Below are 20729 nucleotides of genomic sequence, written 5' to 3' on the forward strand. Positions count from 1 at the left end.
CTTTTTTGCCCTAATAGTATTCCCATGCGGCTGGAACAAGTGATTCTCACATTTCCATCAGCATCAGAATCATGTGGGGGACTTGGTAAAATACACCTGCTTGAGTGCTAGCCCAAGAGATTGATTCAGGAAGGGGAGGGGAGATCTACATTTTTAATAGTCCTCCCCTGCCCCCAACCAGGTGACTCGGATACCAATTGTCTTCAGAATAAACAGAGAGATGCTCCACTAACCAGAAGGAAACTCTCTACCCATCAGTGGGAGAGGCTTTTGTAAAACGGTATTCATTTTCCCATTGCCCATGATCCAACAGGGCTTATTAAAAAGTGGCAAGGACTTGTTGAATGTGCACAGTGTCGGTTTGGGATGATGAAAATGTTCTGGAGATGGATGGTGGTGATGGTTGCACAACCATGTGAATGTATGTAATACCACTGAACTACGTATACACTTAAAAATGGTTAAAATGGTAAAGTCATGTATATTTTACCACAATAAAACAAACAGCAGGATGCTAACCTCTTAGCTGCCTTGGGGAAGGTATCTCTCTCGCGCATGTGGAAAAAGGTGAGGTTTAGTCCTAAGGGATTCCTTGGGAAAGGGACAATTGAGACAAAGTGAAGCAAAGTTGAGCCTCAGGTGGCCTCTCTTCCGCTTCCGGCTGGCTCCGTGAGAGTTCCCAGCACACTTAAGCACACCTGATCCCTGCCTGACCACAGTTTATCCCTGATAGCCTCATGGGTGTCTGTGAACATGGTGGAGAGGGAAGAGAGGAGCCCAGGGGACGCCGGGGAAAGAGCTTTCTTCAGAGCTCCAGTGCCAGCTCCACCCTGGACTTTTCAGCAAGTCACCCCCACTTCCCTCAGGTGTAACCTGGTCCATTCCTTCTTACCTTTCGGATTTCAGCTCATATGCCATCTCCTCAGAAAGGCTTTGCCTGCTCTAAAACAGCCTCTCCTTCCCTCCCACCCATCACTTTCTGTAATATTACCCTGCCTGTTTTCTGAGAATTTACCACCATTGGAAATTACATTTATTTGTACATTGGTTATTCGTTGGCCTCCCCTGATTAGAACCAGAATCCCTGAGAGCTGGGAATGTGCTGGTTTTGTTCACTGCCATCTTCCCAAGGCCTTGCTGGGGACATACTAGGAACTCAACACATATTTGTAGAGTACATAAATGAATCAGCCTCATCTGTTTCACTGTGTCTAATCAGCTCTTTCCACTTCCCAAGGTGATTTGTATAAAAGGTCAAATGAGCTCAGGTGTGCCAAGGTGCTCTGTAAAAGGGACGATTCCACACAAGGTAGGCAAGGGCAGTTCAGGAAGCCCTGGGGGCCTCGAGGGACCCCTCTGTGACCTTGGCACAGTGGTGTGGCCCCTCCTCACTTCTTCACAGACTTGTCTGGAATCTAAAATGATAATGCTCAACCCTGCAGACCATCTGTCATGCGGGAGACCCTGCTGCTGTGCCATTTGTCATGTGAGGCAGCCTGTAGGGTCTCTGGTCCCGCTCCCCACATAAGAATGCAGGAAAGGGCTAGGCCAAAAAGGAACACCCACGGAGCTGTAGGTAGGGGAGTCATAGCACTATAGTCTCACTAGAGGCACTATAGAATCACTGGAGGCTGGAGTCACACGACCTACAACCTGCTGTCCGCTTCTCTGCCTGCCAACCGACCGAATGGACTAGATAACTCGACTCAACTCACCAACCAGCACAGCCACGGCAGTTATATCAGGGGCTAATTGGCTAACTGGTTACAGCTGACAGTCAATTAGCCACAGCTGACGGCCATCTACTACCCGAGCCAGCACTTTTCCACATGAGGCCGAGAGCCTGGAAACTGCTCTCTGGGACTCTGTCCCCACACCATCCAAGCAGAATGCAACTAAATTATTTATGACAAGGTGAGTTTTCTCGAAAACGGGACTCAAATAACAATATGCTACTTAGAAAGTCAGGTATCTACCAAGAGAGCAAACCTAGAAGAACCACAAAGATACTCCCTGCCCCGGGTCAGTTGGGTTAACAAGCATGACCTGTATATTCCAGGTCTGGGCTCAGCCCCAGAGAGAGAGGTGACAGACTGTCATGGTGGAGTGGGAGAGACAGCTAGCACTAAATTGAAAACTCAGTCAATGCGGTGAATCTAGCCTGGGGGAAGTCAAGGAAGGTGTTCTAGACTGATACCCGGACTGAATTTAAAGTACAGAGGAAAGAGGGCTGGGAAGAGTGAGCAGCCCAAAGTAAGGCACAGAATGGAAATACCAGCCGTTGTGTTTAGAAAGCCCTGAGTAGTGAAAGCATTGGGTTTTATTGCTGGAGTATCCAGTGTGCTAGGGGATGGGTGGGGGTGAGAGGTGGCAAAGTGGGCTGGGAGATGTACGAAGAGAAGTGGGTATCAGCCACTCTCCCGCAGGCAGATTTTCAGACTCATTCCTGTGGAGGCCTGTGGAGAGGAGGTCACTCATTGGTCTACCAGCCCAGAGGGCCAGTCTAGCGGTGGCTGCGAGTACAAACAGGTGAAAAGACAAGGATGGACCAGACTTCACTGTGCTCCAAACAGGGAGGACTTGAGTTGGGAAGGACTAGGCTTGGGGAACTAGAGCGAAATAGCAAGGGAAGAAATTTCCCAGCCAGCCTTGTTACAAATGCTGGAGGGCACGGCCTGCGCATGTCATTGATTCAGCATTGCCTGTGACACCTGCATTCAGCAGGCTCGCCCTGGGATGGTGCAGCTTCCTAACCACCGGATAGGGTGCACAGCTGCTGAGTCCATGCTGAACAGAGGGAAGAGGACAAAGAACCAGTGCTAACTCCCTGCATTTAAGCTCAAAGCAGAAGCTCCTGTGAGCCTTGAGTCAAGGCAGCAGAAAAGAGCAGAAGGCAAACTGGGGCCCTGGTGTTTTACATAAAATCCTTATGCCACAAATTTGTTTATGAGGCATGCTATGATCTCCAGCATCAAAGGTAGGAAAATGAGAGAGAGAGAGAGAGAGAGAGAGAGAGAGAGAGAGAGAGAGAGAGAGAGAGAGAGAGAGAGGTTGGGCTGGGATAAAGCAAGTGCAGAAGAAAGCTCCCCTTCCTTTACTTTCCTTTCTCGGCTATCCTTAGGCTGGAGCTGCCTCAATTCCATGCACTCAAAAGAAAAGGGAACAATGCACATTTTCTCACAGGGTGATATATTTTCAGGGGCTTCCAAGAAGACCATCTGTGGAGACAGAGCCAGGAGTACAGTTTCCAGGCTCTCGGCCTCACATAGAAAGGTGCTCACTCAGGTAGTAAATGGCCATCAACTGTGATTGGATGGCCATCAGCTGTGGCTAGTTGGCCGTCAGCTGTAACCAGTGAGCCATTGGCCACTAATATAACTGCTGTGGCTACGGTAGCAGCAAAGTGGGGGCTAGCAAGAAGATAGCGGCTGGCAAGCGCATAGTACGGCGGAGTATGGACTGCGGATCGTGTGGCTCCTGCTTCCTGTGTCTCCAACCCAGCCGCCAGCGAGAATATAGTGGTGTGACTCCCCTATCTATGGCTCCGTGGGTGTTCCTTTTTGGCCTCACCGTGTCCTGTGTTCTTGTGTGGGGAGCAGGAGCTGAGACCCCGCATGACTCCCTGCATGACACCATCCAAAGAGAAGGCAACTAAATTATTTATGACAAAGGTGAGGCCCCTCAGCGAGTTTTCTCAAAAATGGGAAATTTAAACTTCATATATTCATTTTGATGGTATTTGTAAAAAATATATATATATACGTGTGTGTGTGTGTGTGATATATATATATATTCTCAGACCCAACCCACCCCTCCCCAAATCAATCACTCCAACTTTGGTTTGAACCTGGGGATGGAGGTGAAAGTCCCCATCTCATTAGCATACACTCACTTTTTCTCTTTCTCCCCACTATTTCCAGCTCCTCCAGCTTAATGGCACTGAGAGGGTCCTGGCCAGGTTGCACACAGAAGTGGCAGAGCCTGACACAGAAATTCCCTGTAACAAGGTCAATGGCATATCCGTAGCTGACCACTCGGAGGGGATGGGACTAGGGCACTAAAGGGCAGTAGTAGAGTGCACCTCAATTACCCCCACCCCCGTGTTTCCACCCTGCAAAACCTAGACAAATAGTTCCGCCGCTCTCGTCCACTTCTACAGCCTCGCAATGAATACGGTCTCCTTCCACTCAGCAATCAATCACAGCACATGGCAACTTTAACGAGTAGCATTTCCTAGCTGCCTTCTCCCTTAGGTGCTTCTCATTGCTCCTGACAGCTTGTGAACTCCTGGCTTACCATTTACTAACACATCCCAGTTTCTGCTGGGCAGTCTCCTGCACACTGCAAGCAATAAATACCTGCAGGACAGACAGATGCAAAAGTTGAAAACAAGGTATATTCCATCAATAAGGGAATGACTAAATAAGACATGGTACAATCATAGCCAGGAACACAGTTTTTTTGGTGTTTTTTTGTTTGTTTGTTTGTTTGTTTTTATGACTTAGAAGTAGATAAATTTACCTGGAAAAAGTTCCAGAACATATTGTTTCATTTTTAAAAATAAAAATAAATTAAAGAACCAAACATATTATGAACTCACTTATGTAAAACAAAACACACACACTCGATGTACGTGTGTTTAATTATATAAATACATAGGAAAAAAGTTTGTAAGCATATCCACCAAACTAGTAACAGTGCTTACTTCTAAAAAAGAAAGAATTGGACAGGGATTAACAAGGGCTTTTATTTTATCTGCAGTGTTTATCTTCTTTACAATCAAGAATGTGTTGATGTATTATATAATTAAAAATTGAAAATATAAGGTTTTCAAAACCTGAAATTGTTATGTGAGAGTTTTTTCATCCTGTAGAACTTTGCTTTAATGAGTTAACGAGCGAAGGAAGGTAGTGGAACTATTCCCACTTGGGCAAAGGTTTGTTGATCCTCCTTATCTCAAGTTAGAGCCAACAATGCTAATGATTCTGAATAGCAGTGGCCACTCCTTGGCCATCCCATCCCCTCCCACCCACAGTTTCAACTATCACCTCTCTGTGGATAACTCCCAAATGCCTCTTTCCAGACACAGCCTCTCCCACGAGCTACCACTGACTTTCCAACTTCCTGTTGGGTAGAGCCAACACCTCATGTACAAAACCAGAGTCCTGTCCTCCCTTCTCTCCCTAATTCAATTCTTCCACCTAGCTTCCTTCTTCCTATTAACTGGTACCTCCTTTTTCCCAGGAACCCAGAAAGGAAACTTCCCACTCATCAATAGCCCCCTTTATCCACACACCCACTCAGCCAGTTGTCATATACTGATGATTTCTCTAAAAGTTCTTCCCAACTGTTAACTCCCTTTTGTTGCCATTGACACCACCCCAGTTCAGATCCTTTCCATTTGTCACCTGGACTAGTGGAATGTCCTTTTGAATGGTCTCCTTGCCCCTGACGTCACTGATCCACCTGCTAGATGCCTGACTTCCCATTTGGTGAAGGCCCAACATTCCAGCCTGTTGAGGTCATTTGGAGCCTCCATTCCATCACCTATTGTATTAGTTATCCTCCCAACTTGGAGTCATCTGTAAATTTAGAAAATAAGCTTTTATGCCTTTATCCAAGTATTTGATAAAAATGTTAAATAAAGTGGGCTGAGCCAAAGACAAGCCTCTGGACGACAGATCTCTTTTCAAGGGAATGCAGAGCTTATCACTGGAGAAAAGAAAGTAACTTAAAAAGAAAATTAGTGTCAGACATTCTTCATATATACCTTACAATTCCTGGTACCAGGTATTGTTATCCTAATTTTAGAGGTTTTTAAACTGAAGTTGAGAATGGTTAGGTAACTATGGAAAGCCTCATAGCTATGAAGTGGTAGAGTTTTTATTTGAAACCGTATCTGTTGATTCCACAGCTCATGGCTTTTCCACCACATTGTTGGAAACTTCCATGGGTCTTCACCTTCTGGAAGATACACACACACCTTTTAATCTGCATCGAGAGCCTTCCACATTTTAGCTTCAAACCTGCCTTTGTAACTAGAGACTATACCATGTATCAAACACAGTAATAACGTTTTACAGGCTTTATTTCACTTAATCCTTGCCACAAATCTATGAGGTAAGTACTATAATTATGTCAATTTCATGATTCTGAAACTGATGCATAGTGAGATTAAAAATAGCTTAATCTGTACATCAAAGATGATCTCAAAATAAAATTTTAAAAAATAGCTTAATAAAGGTTATCCAGCTAGTAAACAGCAAAGCTGGATATAAAACCAGGGTCTGCCTGACTAAAGAGATATTTAGGAGGTAGAATGGACAGGAAGCTCGACTCACACAATCAACATGCATTTACTGAGTACCTTTGTCACAGCCTCAATATTGTACTAGGGGCTGAAGATAATAGAAGTGAACACCAACAAAAGTCCCTGCCCCTGGCTTCATGGAGCATATGCTTTATTGTGAAATACAGACATTAAAATGGAAGGTAGCAGACTGTGGGGAGAACTGGGAAGGAGAAGCCCCCAGAGCTAAGAAACCATGGACTCCACCCATGGGGGTGGCCTCAGAGAGTTGAGGTTTCTGGTATTGGCAAGTGGGTCAAAAAAGGTTCTTTTCACTGCAATGGGGAACATGGGAGAAACAGGTTTGGGAAAAGACTGAGTTCTACTTCAGACACTAGTTTTGGGGAGATGTCTCACAGGAAGATAGATATGCAGTTGGAGTTCAAGAGTGAGGAGAAGGCTGCAGAGAGCTTTGCAATCATTGATGTAAAGGTTAAACTCAACTCATGGAGATGGAGTCAAAACTCTAAGGAACCCCAACATAGGTATAGTTGGGGTGAACAAGGAAAGAGAGAGCTTCAAAGGAGACCCTGCCCACCTGGCCAACAAATGCTCTCCTGTGAGCCTTCTAAGGTTGCTTCACTTCTTCCCAGGCAGAAACACCTTTCCATCAAGCCATACCCTACCCGGGTCAAGCCTTTGCTCTGCACCAGAAAACTCCAGCCCAGAGCTCCCTCTCCTGGACTCAAGCCATGTAACAGCTGTCCCAGGACTCAGAGGTTTCTTGGTAAGGACAGCAAAAATTTCAGGTATTTGTGCACGGTCTCCCTAGCTGGACTGAAAGATCTTTCATGGTAAATCCTGTGTGTAAAATGAAGGAGGAACACAGTCCACATACTCTTTACAGAACCACCCAGTAGTACTAATTTCACAAAGTGTACTAAAGCCATCAATCAGTAGCTGAGCATCGATGTGAACTAGTTCCTCCAGATGAACCTGAATGCCCTCCTCAACACAACAGCAAACAATGTCCTGGGCACTGTCCCAGGTTTTCCCTTGAGCCTCTGCCCTGAATAGAGCCAGTCACAAGGTGAGCATTTGCTGCCTCTCCTGTGCATTCTAGTCTATTCCTTGGAATGTGCTGCCTTCAGTCCCAGCAGCCCCTGTTTCCAGATTCTTCAAGTTTAAAAGAAACATCTTCAGAAACGATGAAATAAGGATGAAAATGTTATACTAGAGAAAACACCAAGGAGTAGCAATTAGAAGCCTCTCCCATGAGCTAAGTCACAGAGTTTTAGCCAAGCCCCTTCACCAAAATATTGTCAGATTTTACAACTTATGAATGATTCCTCATCATGGTGTTTGATACTATCCTTCGATAGATAAATGAATGTCTGAAATATTGAGAAAGGGGAGAGTAACATCTTGTTTCACAACTTACAGAAATTATTAGATTCTCACCTGCATTATCATCTGGCTTAGGTAAGCTCAGGTGGGCAGAAACTGTGCAGATCTTACTCACCTAGGATTTCCAAGCGGGAATTCCTGCCCATTCTCAGGAATTTTTTTCACTTTCCCGTTCCCGAATCCTGAGATATAAACTGTTTTCTGTTCTCCATGATGAATCGTTTCCACAAAGTGACAGCCGATACTACCAACTACCTGGGTTCAAGGAGCTGATTTTCCCCATTTCCCGACCAAGTTTTCTCCGGATTCGGGATCGGGAAAGCGAGATAAAATTCTTGAGAACGGGAGGGAATTCCCGCCTGGAAACCTTATACTCACCAGCATCCCCTATCAGCCAGCATAGCCTGACACAGCGGAGTGACTCAAAATGACTGCTGAAAGTATGTATGACTACTGACTATCCATAAGAAAAGAAGTGGGAAAAAACAAAATTATAGAAAAAAAGGGAAAACAGGGAGAATGAGGGATAATATGTAAGTAGCAAGGGTGTGAAAAAAGCAAAGGTGAAAAGACAACCAACCACCTCCTTACATCCAAGGCTCAGATTCTCAGTTTCTCCACAAAGACATTCACATGTAGCTAAATCGTTGGGTCAGTTTCTCAGGCTTATAGGCTCTGGTACAAATTTAAAGTATTTGCCCTTTAATATTCTTAAGTCTTTTAACTGCTTTCTCTCTTTCTTTCTATATGCTTTAGGAACACTTTAAAAAACAAAACAAAAACCTTTCACTTAAACTAAGACTTGACATTGAATTTGACTACTCCTAGATTCTAAGGTAATGATGCAGCCCAAGCTTTGGCTTTTAGGTTTGCTACCTGGCTATTTAGAATCCCATCACTCCATAGAAAGATCCACATTCCGTGTTAAGGATCCTCAAGGATGGTGCCTAACCCTCTAAGAGTAGAGTTCCAATCCTGCCTATCTTATGAGGAGCACAAAGAAATGAGAGTGTCCCAGTTAAAAAAAAAGAAAAAAGGCATTCCATTTTCATCTCACAGGATAAGTAAACTTATAGACTACCCATGATTAACAGTAATACTTTCTCCAAGAGCACAATCCTCAATTAACCCATCTGTGGTGGGCACTTTATTCTCCTTACTCTCGCCCACATAAACACCGTCTCCAGTTCCTCGCTCCATCTGAAGCTGCCCCTGTCACTCTCAAGAAAGCCCTGGGGGTCTCCTGGAATCCAACCTATGCATTCTCAGGCGCAGCAAGCTAATTTTAATATATCCCTTTGGTGACCGGGGCTAAAATATAGCTATTTTTTAAAAAAATCCAAAGTAAATCTAAACGTGTTCTAGATTAATCTCTATTTTAGCGCCATATAATTCATTAACAAAATGATAACAAACTGCCACAACAAAATTGCAAACATGCTTTACAGGAAATTTGTTAACATATCATTAGGTCAAATGTGAAAAAGGCATACAATCAGCTCAAAGATTACTTTTTTGGCATTTGATAAAATTCAACTCCCTTAAATTAAAAAAAAGATCTATAAATATCAAACTACTTCCTCAAAGTGATTTAAACAATTTTAAGCCAACATCATACTTACTAGCGAATTTGCAAAGCATTTCCATTAAATTCAGGAATAAAATTAAAATATATTATCTTTACTCTGTTATTAATGTCCTAGAATTTCTGATTTAAAAGAGAAGTTATCTTTATTTGTGGACAATACAATTCTCTACCTAGAAACATCAGGAGAATCAGCTAAAAAATTAAGTGGATTAAATCAAATACGTAAAACATTTTTTAAAAAGTGAGAAATATATGATTAATATGAACACTATTACAAAACTTAACAGAGATAAAAACATTTGAGTAAATTAAGAAATATACCAGTATGGAAAGACTAAATAATGTAAACATTAATTCTTCCTGATCATTATATAGATTTACCATCATCCCAATCAGAATCAACAGGGGATTCTAGAGATTTGCACAAAATGTCTCAAAATTTAATTTGCAAAAATAAGCAAGGAAAAATAAGGAATATTTGGATAATTATAATGAGAGAGAACTTGCTATATGTGATATTAATATATCATTAGATGGCTTATATAATTAAAACAGTGTGGTACTCATTCAATAATTTACGGATGGATACCTTAGGCCTAAAACTGACTTTAAAATACACAAAATGAGGTTAAAAATCATCTAAGATTATCCAATAAATGTAATTACTTAAAGAAATTATATAAATTATATATTTGAGAAAATAAACATATTATTAAGAAAGATTGACTATTTAAAAAACAAGTTAGGTATTCAAATCATAATATGTACACAAAAATGATTCCAAAGGAAAAGTTTAATGTAACTAAAAGCCTAAAAAGCTAAAAAATAAAGTTAATCACAGAAAGTAGACAAAAACTATAAATTTAAAGACCATGGAAGCAATCATTGGGAAGAACATAGATCTCTCTGTCATATGGAAATGGAAATTTTCTGTACATTTAAAAAACATGATAAACATTTCAAAAATATGATGTTCATTAATATTTATATAGTATCCCATAGTGTAACTAAACACAGTCCACTTAATTATAATTAACAAAGTTAGGTGAGGAAGTGGTTATAAAACATGTAAGCATGATCTCAATTCAGGAAAAAACAAAGAGAAAAAAAAAAAGCAATCTTAGAAAACCATGAACCAAATGTTAGTAATTATTCTAGATGATAGAATAGCAGATGACTTTGGACTTCTTTGTTGTGCTTTTCTCTATTTCCCAAATTATCCAAAATTAACTTGTATTATTCAGGAAAAAGTGCTAATTGGGAAAAACAGCATCAAATGACAAAGATAGGAAAATGCTTGCAAAAAAATATAATAAAGGTATGTTGTATTCTTTTTTTTTTCATTTTCTAATTCAATCATTTGTGGTTTTTTTGTTTTTTGTTTTTTTTTTTAATTTATTGGGGTGACAATTGTTAGTGAAATTACATAGATTTCAGGTGTACAATTCTGTATTACATCATCTATAAATCCCATTGTGTGTTCACCACCCAGAATCAGTTCTCCTTCCATCACCATATATTTGATCCCCCTTACCCTCATCTCCCACCCCTCACCCCCCTTACCCTCTGGTAACCACTAAACTATTGTCTGTGTCTATGAGTTTTTGTTTCTCATTTGTTTGTCTTGTTCTTTTGTTGTTTTGGATTTACACACCACATATCAGTGAAATCATATGGTTCTCTGCTTTTTCTGTCTGACTTACTTCGCTTAGCATTATACTCTCAAGATCCATCCATGTTGTGACAAATGTTCCTATATCATCTTTTCTTACTTCATAGTTTGAATGTGCATTTCTTTGATTACTAGAAATGAAAAACATACATACATATGTATATATGTATATGTGTATATATATATATGTGTGTGTATATATATATATATCAAGTGCTTTCTCTTGGTTTATCATTTAAATGTATCCATTTGTCTTCTTTTACTTGAGATTTCTTTAATGAGTTAAGAATACAACGTACCTTATATGTTGTATTCTTAACTCATTAAAGAAATCTCAAGTAAAAGAAGACAAATGGATACATTTAAATGATAAACCAAGAGAAAGCACTTGATATATAATATATACATATATACATATATGTATGTTTTTCATTTCTAGTAATCAAAGAAATGCACATTCAAACTATGAAGTACCAAGTTTTGCTTATAAAACTGGCAAAAATGAAAAATAAGAGATACCACAAAACCTGTATCTTTCACTGGTGTACAACTGGAAAGTTGTACCACTGTAGTCCACCATTAGTAGAAGTACAAATTGATACAACCTTTTTGGAGAACATTTCTATGGTATGTATCAAGAGCCTTTAAAAACTTTCTACACCTTGACCTAATAATTCCACTTCTAGGACCCTGTGCTAAAGAAAAGAATGACAGATCTGGACATTGGAGAGTTCTTTGAATAGAAAAACATCGAGGATCAACAACTAAATATCCAACAGTAGAGGAAAGGGTAAGCCCTCCCTTTGAGTAAGACCCAGCCACTGAAATCAAGTTAATGGCACTTTAGACCACCTGGCTGCTTAGCGATAATTCATTAGAAATAACGCAGCACGGCCAGAAATAATCACACTCTCTTATCCTCTGTAACTAATTTGATCTGGGATTGCCTACTTGAGTCGGGAACACACTTCACCTGTTGTCAGCCATCCCGTGCCTTGGCGTTGGTGAGGCCTGGCCCATTCTCAGCCGTCACAGACAGGGCTGTCAAAAACCTAGATCCAGGTGATGTCACAGGAGAACCTGCAAGGCTGTCCGACTGCTAGGTTGCACACATGGCGCAGGAAAGTCGCTTTCCAGAGTTCTTTTTGCCAATTTATATAGTTTCTATGCCCATAGCTCAAGAAGTTCTTGCCTTTCCTCTCTTAGATTTAAATAACAACTGAACATGTTTCTTTCACCACTGCCTCAAGCTTTACCAATTCTTCACACTGTGAATTTTAAAACCATGCTGGAGGCACAGTAGAAGAAAAACTTCAAGCATAGGAATAAACCAGGCTGAGTTAGGAACTAGTTGGCCTGCTGAGAAGCAGAGACGTGAATCTGAATGGGCTCACACCCCAGCAGTTAACAAAACTGCAGACCAAGTGAGACTCATGCTCTGCCCTGTCATCCAAATTCATTCTGCCTTTGGGGAGAAAAAAGGAATACAATTTCAGGCCAAAATATTTAACTTCTGTGAATTTTATCCACTCTCTGAGATTGACAAACCAGGCTATTAAAGAGTGCTTCAGTTCTTCCAAGCAAACGTTTCATAGGTGAAAATATGTTCATCAATGAAATCTGAGTTCGTGTTATTAATAACAACAAATGAATTGAGTCTTTCTTTAGAAATGACAGTAACTTGAACCAATTCCAGTGATATCCGAATTAAACTGTGTTATATGATATTTTAATCCCAGATGTGTATAGTGTGTACTTGGTCACATGTGTTTTTCCCAATGATTTTTTTTCCATTCCCTGGATTTTCCATAGTCAGTTATACTATATAGTTTAAACTTAAAGTGAAGTCATCAAAACAGAGTCTCTTCCCTAATTCTGAATATAGCAGCCTGACCATTTTATTAATATAATTTTGCTGTTCTTACAAAGCCATAAAAATACATACATGCTCACCATGTTTTGTTATAGCTCTGGACTTGTATGGATACACAATTAGCCCCTCTGAAGGAGACTTTCCAGTATTTTTATACATGGAGCACATTTCATTGGGGCCACCACATAGCAGAGCACTCCATAAAGCTGGCAACAATACCAACACTAGGTAGACAATGGCCCTGTTTGACCAATAATCCTGTCAAACTTAGTCACCCTGTTTATGTTTACATTTGGTTTTGTGTTATTTTCTTAAGCCCTAAGGGTAGAGGGGAAAGGATTCGAGAGTATAAGTCTGTACTGTTGACCAAGTGTCTTCCAGAAGGAGCAGAGAGAAGACTGGAGTTTCACTCTGCTCTTCCATCCTGGCGCCTACAGCTGACAAGCAGGGGAGGAAAGGAGAAAAGTCCTCCAGGTCTTCCTGGCAGAAGGCAGTGGGATTGCAGGCTGTTGCACCCATGAGAAGCAGCCCTGTGTCGCTGCACGGGCATTTCAGTGACAACCAGGCAAAGAGAGAGGAATAATGGAAGTAAGACCCCTGAGCCAGAAATCACCAAAGGGCAGAAACCTGTGAAGACAAGGGGCTCGATTCTTCTTCTGCCATTCCATTGGGAGACTCAGTAATAATAAAAATGATCGTCAGAGCTAGTGCTTGGTGAATTCTTACTGTATATCAAGCACTGTTCTAAGCCCTTTACGTGAATTATAGCATTATTAGGTAGGTTTTACTATTACCCCTTCCATTTTGCAGAGGAGGAAGTTTAGGTCACACTAGGCCAAGCATTTTGCACAAGGCCATACAGATTGTACGTATATACTCCTAAGTAGTGGAGCCAGGATGTAAACACATCTAAGAAACCAAGCTCCAGATCCCAAATTTATAAAATACAATTGTAGAAAATATAGCAAGTTACACCTACAGACCCAAGTTTTTGGGCTACAGTTGCTGTCATACATATAGTGCCTTGACTTTGGGTTTTAGTTCATCTCAAACTCCTCTCTTTGTCTCTTCAGCAATAGAACTCCATTTCATGCAAAATTTAAGGCAGAACCCCAATATATAAAATGAGTAAGAGCAGGCTGCTCAGTAGAAGCAGGATAAAGAGCCGAGATCCCTGTCTCCCACCATCTCCATTACCCAGCAGAGGCCACAAATATACCTGGAACACAGTTTGAAAACCCTTGGTCCAAACCAATATCACTCTGAATTATGTGCTTAAGAGACAAAAGATGCACAACTAGAAAACCAACAACAGGCAGCTCAACCAAAGGAAAAAGGGAAAAATAACCCCTCCAACAGCAATCACAGAGGTACCTTACAATCTGGGCCCTGACACTAGCCATCTCAATTTTGAGCATTTGAGGGGCCAGAAGAGGTAGAATTCAGGGCTGGAGTGGAGATTCAGGAATGAAGCAAATCCAATAAAAAGGCAGAGGTGGGAAGCAGAGCCAACAGGGCACCAGGGCCAGCGGTCTGTGGTGAGAGAGGGAGGCTGCTGTAGGAACAGAGGTGGGAGCATGAGAGGGAAGCCAGCACAGGAACTGCTCCCAGAGCCAGGGCCTTCTGGCTTCAAACTGTCCACACGTATTATGTGAGATAGGAATAGCAAAAACCTACCAACTACTTCAATAACCAACGTGTGTGTGTGTGGGGGGGCTATATCGCTCTCCCCCTCACCGATAAAAATATTGCTTTTTCCTTGCATATAGTAACATAGCATTTAGTGGCTGATACTGTCAGACGTAACAGAGAGAAATGCTTGCCATTGGGAGTAGTGTGGAAAACAGTTAAGAGTGCCACACTGCTTGGATTCACATCGCAGCTCTACCCCGTTCTAGCTATGTAACCTTGGGCAATTTGCTTAACCTCTCCGTGCCTGTTTCCTCTTCTGTGATATACAGATAACAAAAGCACCCATCTCAGAAGGTTGCTGGGAGCGTGACAGTTTAATACATAAAGTACTTAGAATAGTACCTAGCTAAGTTTGAACTAAATGCTGCCTATTGTTGTTCTCTTATTTTGCTAGCTTTCATTTCACTCCTGACCATTTTCATTTTTTCTCTTCCATACCTTATTAGTTTCCTATTGTTGCTGCGACAAATTCCCACAAATCTAGTGGCTTAAACAATACAAATCCGTTATCTTACAGTTCTGAAGGTCAGAAGTCTAAAATGGGTCGGCAGGGCTGCATTCCTTCTGGAGGCTCTGGGGAAGAATCCGTTTTCTTCCTTTCTCCAGCTTCTAGACGTGGCCTTGAGCATTCCTTGGCTCAGGACCCCTTCCTCACATTACTCCTACCTCCTACTAGGAACTCTGATCCTCTTGCCTCCCTACTATAAGAAACCTCTTGAATAGATTGGGCCTACCCAGACAATCCAGGATAATCCCGCCTCAAAATCCTTAATCACACCTGCAAAATCCCTTTTCTCATACAAAGTAGTATGTTTACAGGTTGTGGAGATTAAGATTTGGATACCTTTGGGAGGCCATTAGAATTATTCAGCCTACCACACGCGCCTCTCCAAAGCCTAAAATTACAGACTGCCAAAATTTAGGTAGGCCCAGAGGGAAAAACCAACAGTGTTCATGGCTAACTTTCTGAACACTGACTATGTGCCTGGGGCTATGCAAAGTGCTCTAAGTGAATTATCTTACTTAGGTCTCATAGCAACCCTGCAAAATTACTACCTTACAGAAAGGTTCATTGGTTATACAGCTAGTAGGTGGCAAAGCCTATGTCAACCCAGGTAAATTTGATTCTAGATCCCTTATATTTGGACCAACAGAGTGCCTTGTCCCTATACCTTACTCCATTCCAACTAGGGGGGGCACCATGACCATTAGCAGTCTTGGATACTGTGCCACAAGAAGCATACATCTCTCTGGATACAGAGAGACCGGGGTACCTCAGAGGCCATGCTAAAAGGTCCACATGGACGGCTGAGCACTCAGAACATTTTCTTATAGGAGAAATCTTGGGGTTACTCCAGAATTTATTCAAATGTAGGTTTGGACCAAAAAATCCATGGAGGGACCATTTCGGCCTGCCACTGTTTGGGGAGGGAAAGTGAAAAGTCCATTGCTGACCCCAGATCAGCCCTGCAATTCTAGTCAACCTCCCAAAAGTAGAGAGAAACTGACAGTCTCCCCTGAAAGGCTTCCAACTAAGTCACATGGATCCAGGTCCACTGAAACCCTACCAGGAAGTCTCAGAACCCTGGCAGGCCACCAGAATGGCCCCACCCATAGCTAAATAGTCAGGATACACCAGGACCAAAACATTCCCTGCCTTCTACCCCACAATAGTTATGAGTCTACAAGCCCCCATGTGCCATAGGTTTCAACAAGGGCCAGTGGTTTTACCAATGCCCACAATGAATGACCTCTTACCTACCAGTTCTTACATAGCAAATGGCTCCAAACCAACTCCCCCTCCCGCCACACACACACACACACACACACACACACACACACACACACACACACTTGCAGAACAGCCTCACTCTGTGCAAAAACCTCCTCTTGCCCCGGCATCGGAAACATTCCCTGCTCTCTGCTTTAGAAAAGCAGACTTACTAGGGGGCTATAAACAGGAAATTTTTAATTTATGACTAACTTTGGGTTAGAAATCAGTACCCTAAATCATAGGCATTATTAACCTTTTAGAACGAAATTCCAGGGAAGGATTTCTGAGATGACGGAAATGTTCTATGTCTTTGTTGTCCAATACGCTAGCCACTAGCCACATGTAACTACTGAGCACTTGAAATGTAGCTAGTTTAGTTCATTTAATTCCAATCAATTTAAATTTAAATGGGAATAGCGATATGTGGCTTGTGGCTACCATACTGGACAGCACAGCTGTAGAGGCTGGGTTCCAATTCTGGCCCATGAATACCTATTTAAGCCATACCACAGATGAATTATAGTGTTAATTAAAAACAAGTCTGAGTTCTGCATCCTGGGAGCGGAGAGGACCACATGATACTGAAGAGAGTTTTCTCTTCCTTTCTAGGCCTCATGGTTGGCTCATGGCAAAATGCATCTTTGACGTCTTCATTCTCTATTCCCAATATCACATCTGTAACTCTCCGCTTGGGGACCCCACATAACTTAGCTACATCCTTCCCTAAGCCCCCATCAATACTCCCAGGCTTTCTATGGGAGTACTATGCTCCCCAATCACCTGTCGTTCCTCTCCCCAACCAAATTCCCATTTGCTCAAAGCCAAGAGCTCAACCAAATGTCAGGAGGAAAGTAACTTGATCAAACAAATTCACACTCTAAGTTGTTACTGTTTTTGCTGGCTTCTTCCCTGCTTCTCCTTTTGAACCCAGAAGCTCTCAATTGTTGTCTTCTCCCTGGACCACACCTCCCATTGACCCCCCAGCAGAGGTAGCCCAAGCAGAGAGAAGGAGCCCTGACTGAAGCAGTTCTCCTATATAGGCTGCTTTCCAGCCAGGTGTATGGAAGGCAGGGACTGCTCACACACACACACACACACACACACACACACACACACACACATTTGCAGAGCAGTCTCACTCTGTGCAAATATCTCCTCTTACCCCAGCATCAAAAACATTCCCTGGTCTCTGCTTTAGAAAACATCATGCGCAATTCTGTTCAATGTCCCTTTATTCACTTAGAAATTTACAGGTAGCAAATTGCACATCAAATGAATTTTTTTAAAGTATACAACAAAAACCCAGAGAAGACTGTGACTAAGAAGAGTTGCAAATAGAAAAAGAAAACCAACCACCTTCACTGGAATCTAGCTTCACCACAACCCACTTGAGCATAGAATTTTTAATGACACAGGTCAACCTTGGAGTACATCCAAGGAGCTTATGTTACTAGAAAGACTGGAAGAACATCCCTCCGGCTCAATCTCACTGCTTACTTGGTCTCAAGGCATGGACCAACGATGATTATTATGCACAGCTCCTGGGCATAAGGAAAATTTCCACTGTGGGGCTGTAAATGGAGGACAATGAGAATGGTAAATATTATGCTTTTCTCTAAGTCTTTTCGATTATATTATCTACTTCTTCAAAGTAGAGACTTGTGTTGAAGAACCAAAGTCTTAACATTTAATACCAGCCCATCATTATTTTCTAGAAGGCCTTCTAGGTGCAAGCACTGTGCCAAGAAAGCCACAGTTAATGCCTTTAGTAGGGAAAAATGAGATGTCTACATAAATAACTCTCAAAGAGGGCAGAGAGCAGAAAGGCAGGAAGGTAAAATGCTGCAGCAATCAGTGCAGGGGAAGCTTGATGATTTGGGGCTGGGGTATCAGGGAAGGCTTCACTGCAAAAAAAAAAAAAAAAAAACAAAAAAAAAAAAAAAAAAAAAAAAAAAAAAAAAAACCCAGTCTGAAGACTGGTTAGGATTTATTGTGGTGAAATGGGGAAGGAAGGGTACAGGAAGAGGAAAGGATGTTCTAGATGGTTAGCATCATCAGGCATTCTTCAGAAAGTATTTGTGAAGACATGGCTGCACACAGGGTCCAGAGATAGTCCACCTCCCCTTCTCCCCAACGACAACTGGGCCCCTGCACAGTTATCTACAGGGTCACCTGCATCCATCACCCAAGACAGACTCTCAAAAATTCTCCTTGAGGGAGTCCAGCATTCTTTGCCTCTGTTGTGCCCATTCTGTGGCAGTGGCCCCACTCTGTCCCTACAGGGGTTCTTACAAGAAACACGAAACACACTAATCTTGCACACATCTAAATGACTCACCGGCACATTTTGCATAAGGCAATTAAAATTATGAACTATGTGCAAATAAAACGTTTCAATGAAGTGAACCCTACTTAATTAACATCTATTCAGGAAACTCACTACTTAAAATGATACTGATAAAACTTGAAATGATGAATTTTTCCTACACTGAATAATTGGTTGAGTCAATTGAACCAAGCGTCTCATGGCTTAAGCACTAGGCAAGAGAGGGAAAACCCATAAATTTATACTGTGCGTTTAACATTAGCCACCACGGAGGACTTCTAGCTCTAGGTTATTCATGATTGCGGACTATTATTCATGATCAGAGGTCTTGAACAAGTAGCCATACTTCTGGTTACCACTTAAAGAGAGACCCCGTCCAATGCTGTATTTGCTAGGACTTAGTATTTAAATCTCTCCAGGAACAATTTCTTGAGTACCTTCCTTGGAATACGGTTGTTGAATACCGCCACAAAAAGATCTTATACTTTCTTCTTTGTACTGGCCACCTCCACACCGCACACACAAAATGAAATGGGGACCTGAGGTAAACATCTGAAGGAGTGAAGGAGGCACTTCGCAGGGTGTTCTCCAGCCCAGCGACGGCTGGCCTGCATTCCCTCGGTTGTCGGGTCGGGGTTCCGGTAGGGGGGTGTCAGAGGGAGTGGGGACACACTTCCGCCAGGTATATAGAGTTAGGCGACCTCCCTCGGCGGACCTACTGGATTCAGAGGTTAAAAGCCCATCTCTCCCCTCGTCCAAGCTTCAGGAACCGAGCTAGAGAGTTGTTTCCTCACCTTTCCTCTTCTGGCCAGTCGCGCCGGAGTCTCCAAGTGCAGCGTCTCCCCTGGACGCGCCTGTCGCTAGCGGCGTCGAGTGTCCCGCTACTGTATGTCAGCGGCAGAGCGGCTGCCAGGAGAGCGCAAGAACCAGGCAAGTGCCCGGGAGGCACAGCCTGGGGCGCGCCGCCCGCCGCCGCTCCCGCCCCGCAAGCCCGCCGCGTCCGCGGCCCCCGCCGCCGGCCCGCCCGCCCCGCGTTCCGGTGTGCGCCCAGCCGGGCGCCGCTCCCTCGCTCCGCGCCCGCCGAGCTCTGCGCGCTGCCCGGACGGCGGCGCGGGCGGCAGCGAGGCCCCCGCCCTGGGCCGGGCTTTCCCAGAACTCGCCCGCCCTGGGTGAGAGGCCGCGAGCGCCGCCGCGGGCCGCCGGGCGGCGTGGGGAGCGGCCTGAGGCGGGCCCGCCCCCGGCCTCGGGCAGCGCGGAGAAGGCGGGTGTGAGGGGCGGACCCGCTGCCACCTCCGCCTGGCTGCTGGCAGCGCGACCCCAACCGGGCCAGAGCCCCGGGGGGCCATCCTTGGCCCAGGCCCAGGTAGGAGCTGGCGAGAGCGCTGCCTGATCGCCGGGTTCCGGGGAGGGCGGGAACTCGGTACACCTCAGGCCGAGGGAGTTTAGGCTCACACGTATCCCCAGGGGACCATCCCTGTTTGACAGGGAAACTGAGGCTCCTGACGGTTAAATTAGTTGACTGAAGTTACTCTAGTAAATACAGCACCAAGCCTCCAATACGTTTGGTCATTCATTCCTTTAACAAATATTTATTGAGGACCACAATGTGCCCAGTGCAGTGGCTCTGGAGATACTCCTTTTGCTGCTAGGTAATAGTGACCGCACAGGTCTGTGGACTCCAAATCCAGTGCTCTTTCATTACTAAAGCAAGTATGGAGATGTTCACCGCTGCCGGAAACTATAGGCTCTTCAGGGAGCTTTCCCTAGCGTTGAGGTGGTTTTTTGTTTGTTTTTTGTTTTTAATTAGTTTCAGGTGTACAAAACAATGTAATAGACATCTTCACCCCTCACAAAGTGATAACCCCTCCTCTAATCTACTACCCCTCTAATATCCTATATAGCTGTTACAATTCCATTGACTCTGTTCCCTATTCTGGACTCCACATCCCGTGACCATATGTATACATATACATATTTAATTATAGTTGACATTCAATATTATACCCAGTTGGCAATCAGGAGAGGCAGGGGCCAGGAGAAAAATCAAATTATCGTCCCCCTCCCTTGCCCCTAAACCTGTTCCTTGTCCTTCTTTACCTATTCTAATG

The 20729-nt window shown here is 43.2% G+C and overlaps 1 protein-coding gene across 2 annotated transcripts in view; it reads right to left on the reverse strand.

Annotated features, from left to right (window-relative positions):
• The window catches only part of PLCE1 (phospholipase C epsilon 1), a 302602-nt gene extending 282984 nt beyond the window's left edge, over positions 1-19618 (reverse strand). For both annotated transcript variants that reach the window (XM_033130698.1, XM_033130697.1), the window contains exon 1: positions 19416-19618. The gene's annotated coding sequence lies outside the window, so the exon portion shown is untranslated. The remainder of the gene's footprint in view (positions 1-19415) is intronic.
• Positions 19619-20729: the final 1111 nt, after the last annotated feature.

Source organism: Rhinolophus ferrumequinum, chromosome 16 (assembly GCF_004115265.2).
Source record: "Rhinolophus ferrumequinum isolate MPI-CBG mRhiFer1 chromosome 16, mRhiFer1_v1.p, whole genome shotgun sequence".
NCBI classification, from domain to species: domain Eukaryota; kingdom Metazoa; phylum Chordata; class Mammalia; order Chiroptera; family Rhinolophidae; genus Rhinolophus; species Rhinolophus ferrumequinum.